Source organism: Saccopteryx bilineata, chromosome 4 (genome assembly GCF_036850765.1).
Source record: "Saccopteryx bilineata isolate mSacBil1 chromosome 4, mSacBil1_pri_phased_curated, whole genome shotgun sequence".
Classification (NCBI taxonomy): domain Eukaryota; kingdom Metazoa; phylum Chordata; class Mammalia; order Chiroptera; family Emballonuridae; genus Saccopteryx; species Saccopteryx bilineata.
The window spans coordinates 291,361,409-291,368,219 of record NC_089493.1 but is presented as its reverse complement, the minus strand read 5'-3'; the positions used below and the strand labels follow the sequence as shown (position 1 = coordinate 291,368,219).

Genomic DNA, 6,811 nt, shown 5'->3' with positions numbered 1-6,811 from the left:
TGTCTGAGCACCCGGACTGATACCCTTCATCACCGGGCCGACACCACCCTCTTAGGCTGTCCCCACGGGGACAACTTCCTCAGTAAGTGACCTACCTTCTCACCCCACCTTCTGCTTGAGCACATCCCCGCACCCCACCCCAAAATATTTTACCCAAACTGACCTCCAGGCTAAACCTTGCTCACTAACCCTACAAAAGCTTACATCTCCGGACCCTCAGGGCTGATGCCACTGGGGTCTCACACTAGCTATTCACAGATGCATAAATACACTTCTTATAAAACTCAACAGTTTATAAGACTGGTGCATCCCTCCTTTGGTGACCTAACATTGGGTGCCGAAACCCAGGAGGGTCCCACTTGGGCAGCTCCGGTCCCTGACCGTCTTGGGCTTGTGGCTCGGAGAGCAGTCGACAGCGGCAGCTTGTCCTAGGCTAAGCTCTGAGTCCAGCTCAGGGTCTCAAGACCAACCTGCACTGGCTTCTTCCCCTGTGGCCCTCCTGGGCACTCCAAGGAGGACATCGGACATTGGGAATGTCTCCTCTCCATTGCTGACTTCTCAGTCCACGCCGATCATCAGTTCCAGTGAGTGAGCCTACGATCCTCCTGCTGGGTCTGCTCGTTTGCTCTCTCCGGCTTTGGCCCCCATAGGGAGTCCTAGCGCTGGGCCGGAAGACTCCCCCACCTCTGCCCTCGGGACCCCTCAGACTTAGGGACGCCTGACCTAAGAGACCCCCCTCACTCTCCTAGGTGGCTTGGCTACCACGTGGGATGTCTGTCCATGGCCAGCCTCGCCCAGGGATACTGTCAGTTCTCACCCCCACCCTCACCTTCGTTGCCATTCTCTCTCAGCGCACACTCCACACTTCAGAAATCCACCCCCTTAGGCTGTCCCCTCAAAAATTTAACCCTTCTCAGCCTCAAGGGAGACCTCAAACCAAAATGCCTTTCAATGATCGGAGACCTCTATGACTTCTGTCACTGCAGTGGAAATGGTCAGAAATCCAATGTCCAGTCCTTCTTCACCCTTCATTCTCTCTGTCTCTCCTGCTCCACCTATCAAATTATTCTCAAAAATAGAAAAATGCCCCCTGGCCGGTTGGCTCAGCGGTAGAGCGTCGGCCTAGCGTGCGGAGGACCCGGGTTCGATTCCCGGCCAGGGCACACAGGAGAAGCGCCCATTTGCTTCTCCACCCCTCCGCCGCGCTTTCCTCTCTGTCTCTCTCTTCCCCTCCCGCAGCCAAGGCTCCATTGGAGCAAAGATGGCCCGGGCGCTGGGGATGGCTCTGTGGCCTCTGCCCCAGGCGCTAGAGTGGCTCTGGTCGCAACATGGCGACGCCCAGGATGGGCAGAGCATCGCCCCCTGGTGGGCAGAGCGTCGCCCCTGGTGGGCGTGCCGGGTGGATCCCGGTCGGGCGCATGCGGGAGTCTGTCTGACTGTCTCTCCCTGTTTCCAGCTTCAGAAAAATGAAAAAAAAAAAAAAGAAAAAAATAGAAAAATGCCGCTCAGACTGACTGGGCGGTAGCGCAGTGGATAGAGCATTGAACTGGGATGTGGAAGACCTACTTTTAAAACCCTGAGGTCGCTGGCTTGAGTGGGGGCTCACCAGCTTGAGTGCAGGGTTGCTGACTTGAGTGTGGGCTCATAGACATGATGCTTCTCATCTCTCTCCTTCCTGTCTGCCTGCTTCTATCTGACCCTCTCTATGTTTCTCTCTCTGTATCTGTCACGAAAAGAAAAAAGAAAAATGCAGGCTCAAATATTAAACTAAACCAATGAAAAGCATTATGATATACTATTCTGTTTGTATATACTCTGTAGAATAGTTTCATTCCTGTACATCGCTGTTTTAAAATTAGAATATGCAAGAAGCGCTCCTTTAAATGTAAACAGAATGGAATGGTATATCCTGAACTTGTTTCTGTATTCTGTAAGGTCTTGGCCTGTTATTGTGATGCTCTGTGTTCATCCTCTCCAATGTTAAGGGCCAAATTGCAACTCCATTTGGTTTAATCAGATTTTATTGAAGTGTCCTGCTCATGTCTCTGTACTGTAATTGTCTTGTTTGTATGTAGTTAATTTTAGTTTGAGAGCTCTTATCTACCTCATCTGTCTCATGTATCTCCTCTGTCTACCTGTCTGTCTGTCTGAAGTTTTGCTGTTCTGTGCACACTGGGAACTCTGTCTCTGCATTTGGGCTTTGTACCATCTGGACCTTCTAGCTGTCGCCTGTGCTCTTGGTTGGTGTCAAGTAAGGTTCTAGGGTTGTGTCTCAGTCACTCTTTCTAGAAGATTTAGTTTGCAGATATTCATTTGTTTAGACTTTGTGTCCTGAATTTTGTTTTAAAATAAGCAGCTTAATCTCGGTTCCACTAGCGTCCACCTTGCTGCATTCTAGCTGACTGGTCACCTTGCAGCTGGACCTGTTTATCCAGTCCCAGGTCATATATCCAAACCTCTATGGCTCTCAAGGATGACCTTAAATTATGTAGATCTCTCTGTAACTGTTACGGAGCCTGAAAGAAATATATACCCAGGTAGAAAACAATCCTGAGATGGGCGAGTGAATTGGTCAGTCCTTTGCCAACATTTGGGTGGCCACCTGGTCCTTGAGGTACTGAACACAACTGTCCTTATTTTACAAATAATGTTTTCGCAGGATCAGAGGTGTGGCTCCAGAAACAATTCAAAGCCCACCAAACATAATCTATGCCATCTTTTAAAATCCAAGTTTCTGGAAGGTAAATCTTAATAAAAGGGAAAATAAAGTCTTTTAAACTTCTTAAAGCTTTCTCTTGGGAGGTCTGGGAGCTGCTGTAATCCTGAGAACAATAGGAGAATTAACACCACTCCAATGGGAGGAGTAATACCACGACCTCAACTCAAAGTGGGAAAAAGGCTTGCAATGGCTCGTTTAAAATCCAAGCAGCTCAGGGGCCCATCTGCTCCCTTCGCTATGGCCTTCTTGAAAGGCTGCCAAGGACAAGTTAAGAGTCTTGCCTTCTCTGCAATTAGCAGTACTGTTTATATATATAGTAAAGTATAAAAGTATTCCAAATGTTTTTGGTTTTTTTGAGCCAGGTGGTCTAGAAAAGCATTTGATACTGCTACTGGTTTAAATTTAATTAATGTCTTTCAAAGTTCTTAAAAGAAAATGTATGTTTTCTCTGCTTGGGTTGACAAAAGTTTCCTGTTTTCTTTTTCTGAATTGAAAAAAAGGGGAGGGGGACAGACAGACTTCCGCATGCGCCTGACTGGGATCCACCCGGCATGCCCACCAGGGGGCGATGCTCTGCCCATCTGGGCCATTGCTTTGTTGCACCTGGTGCCATTCTAGCACCTGAGGTGGAGGCCATGAAGCCATCCTCAGCACCCGGGCCAACTTTGCTCTCATGGAGCCTTGGCTGCGAGAGGGGAAGAGAGAGATAGAGAGGAAGGAGAGGGGGAAGGGTGGAGAAGCAGATGGGCGCTTCTCCTGTGTGCCCTGGCCGGGAATTGAACCCGGGACTTCCACATGCCGGGCTGACGCTCTACCACTGAGCCATCCGGCCAGGGTGAGTTTCCTGTTTTCTCTGTTATGTCTTCTGAATGCTGATTACTCACCTTTGGTTGTCCCTGAAAGTTTGTGTTTATGTCTGAATGGGTAAGAAGGTTTGTGAAAGTTGCAGAGGGTTTGTGCAGAGGGAAGAAGCGAAGGAGAGAGTGAACAAAGGGAAGCAAAGACATATACATATGGCAGGAAAAAGAAACATTAGAAGGAGCATCCTAAACCAGGCCTTTAAGGTCTTCAATAATCGGGAGGAGGAACAGAGACTAGCCCAAACTCAGGCCTTACAGATATTTGCTGAGGAGGCCGTAAAACCACAAAAAAAGGCCCCAAAGGCCCCCAAAAATCCCAGCGGGGATTTCCTGGCCCTCCCCCAGAGGCCTGCTTTCACGGCAGACAGGGGGCATGCTGGAGCTGTTCCTGCCCCAATCCCAGGCCACCAGCCAGACCCTGCCCTCTCTCGGGTCGTGTGGGCCATCGGAAGTCAGACTGCCCACGAGCCCCTCAAGGCGTGAGGACCATCCCGTCCAGTCCCAGCCGTGGCCCCTCCCCAGCACCGACCTGGCCTGCCCGCAGCGGCACTCCTTGGCGTCCTGAGGGGCCCGGCCTCACCACAGGCCTCCACATCCTCCATTTTCTTGCCCCCACCAACCTCAAAACAAGAATTTTTCTCTTTCCTCGCACTTACGGGTTACTTTCTAATCTGGATTCCCACTTTTGAACTCTTAGCAAAACCCTTCTATCAGGCGACTAAGGGCCCCTTATCAGAACCCCTAGATCCCACCTTAAGCATCTCCCCACCCTTCAAAACCTGCAACAAGGCTTTGTCTCAGCTTCTGCCCACACTCCCCCCAATCTTACTAAGCCCTTCAAACTGCATACTGACGAAAGGAGGGTCCAGCTGTCGGCCTTTTAGGACAGGTCTAGGGCCAGACCCACAAGGCATAGCCCATTTATCAAAACAGCTTGAAGCCACCATTAAAAGACGGCCAATCTGGCGAAGGGCTGTAGCAGCAGCACCCTCCTCACACAAAAGAGCAAAAAACTTACTTTTGGACAACCAGCCATAGTTTTTTTCCTCCCACAATCTTTCTGATGTTTACTATCTCACAAAGTTACACAAACTCTCCCTCCTTCCCGAACTCAAACCTTTTGCATTGCCTTGATAACCTCTCACATGTCGCCTGGGCCAAACACACAAGACTTCACCCTGCCACCGTCCTGCGTCTGCCTGACCAAGACACCACCCGTTCATGTTCCGACATTCTTGATTTCAGAGCGCCTCTCTTTCCCTACATCGCAGACCAACCCCTGCCTAATGCAAACCACGCTTGGTTCACTGACGGCAGCTCGTACACACACCAAGGAACACAGGTAGCTGGGTACGCCATAGTCTCCCTCCACCAGATATCAGGGCCAAGTCCCTTTCCCTACTGACCACATTGCCAACAAGCTGAATAAATAGCTCTCACCAGAGCCCTTAGCCTAGCCCAGGGATGTGAACTTAACATATACACTGACTCTAAATATACCTTTCACATCATATACTCACATGCCTTAATATGGGAGGAAAGGTGATTTCTAACCACTAAAGGTTCTCCAATAACTAATGTCCCACTAATACTTAAACTACTACAAGCTGCACACCTCCCAAAGTCAGCAGCTGTAATCCATTGTAGGAGGCAGCAGGCAGGGGATGATCCGATCAGTCAAGGCAATAACATAGCAGACCAAGAAGTTAGATTAGTGCAGGGGTTGGGAACCTATGGCTCGTAAGCCAGATGTGGCTCTTTTGATTGCTGCATCTGGCTCACAGACAAATCTTTAATAAAAAAAATAATAATAACATTAAAAATATAAAACATTCTCATGTATTACAATCCATTCATTTCCTACCGCTCATGTGTTCATGCTTGCGGGTGGCTGGAGCCAATCACATCTGTCCTCCGGGACAACACCAAATTTTTATTGGATAATGTGAAACGTACACGGGTCATTGTATGGCTCTCACGGAATTACATTTTAAAATATGTGGTGTTCATGGCTCTCTCAGCCAAAAAGTTTCCCAACCCCTGGATTAGTGGCTCAAAGGACTCCACCACAGAACCAACTCCTGGCCATACCACTAGAACCCTTACTATATCCTTACAAAACAGGTGAGGATTAGATCTCCTCACAGCCAGAAAAGGGGGACTTTGCCTCTTCCTAGAAGAGGAATGCTGCTTCTATGTCCATCAATCAGGTCTAGTTCGAGACGCGGCTCATAAGGTAACTGAAAGAGCCGCTAAGATAAGAAAGCATCAACCCACACCTGGGACGCTTGGTTAAACAAAGTCAGTTGGTATGCGTGGCTATCACCCCTCTTAGGTCTCATAACCCTTCTCATCCTCGCTCTAATTTTTGGACCATGTCTTGTACACCTCCTTTGTTCTTTTCTCAAGGACCACCTTAGGACATTTATACCAACTCATCCATTGGAGAGATTATGTCACTTCGAGCCACCACTTCAGAGCAAGCCCTAGCTCAAACCTCAGAAAACCAACTCCCATTCATCCCCTCCTCCTAAATGCTTCAACCACTCCAACCAGCAGGAAGTAGCTACAGAAGAAGAGACCTTCACCCTTTTTCCTTAGAAGACAAAAGGCTGGAATGTTGGGATCCAGTCCAGGGCCCCTTGCCAAAAACACTCTGCTAAGCCAGGTTCAACTTTAGGGAATCTGGTGCCAGGGCAGTTCCCGTACCTCTCCACCTGAGCCAAGCTGACTGGTATCCCACATCCCCTCACCCAGCCTCCCACCAGGACAACTTCCTCACTCCACCTCCCCCAGCTTGGGCGGATCCCCTCACCCTGCCCTCAAATTCCACACCCAAACTAACCTCCTGGCTAAGCCTTGCTCACTAACCCTATTTTTATAGGGTTCTGTAGCTTAAACCTCCAGACCCTGGGGGCTGACGCCACTAGGGTCCCAGCCCATCTGTGCACAGATGCATAAATATTATACATTTCTTATACAGCTCGTCAGGCCTGGGCGCCCCTCCTTTGGCGACCTAACAGTAAACTGGGGTAGGTGGTTATAATACTTTCTGAGGACAGGTTTGGAGGCAGGAACATTGAATTCAGTTGTGATGATGGTAATTTATCTATGTTGTCTATGGAATACGGAGGTTAGTATATATTTGGTAATCAGATACATATTGAAGTTAGAACTCAAGAGGGAAGGTCAAGATTTTACATGTGGTTTAGGAGAGTATTGAGAGAGAAAG

General features: G+C 49.0%; 1 protein-coding gene across 1 annotated transcript in view; it reads left to right on the top strand.

Moving 5' to 3' along the window:
- Positions 1–6,811, top strand: part of ACSM1 (acyl-CoA synthetase medium chain family member 1) — a 52,680-nt gene continuing 45,869 nt past the window's right edge. The window contains exon 1 of the mRNA XM_066275567.1: positions 1–82. The gene's annotated coding sequence lies outside the window, so the exon portion shown is untranslated. The remainder of the gene's footprint in view (positions 83–6,811) is intronic.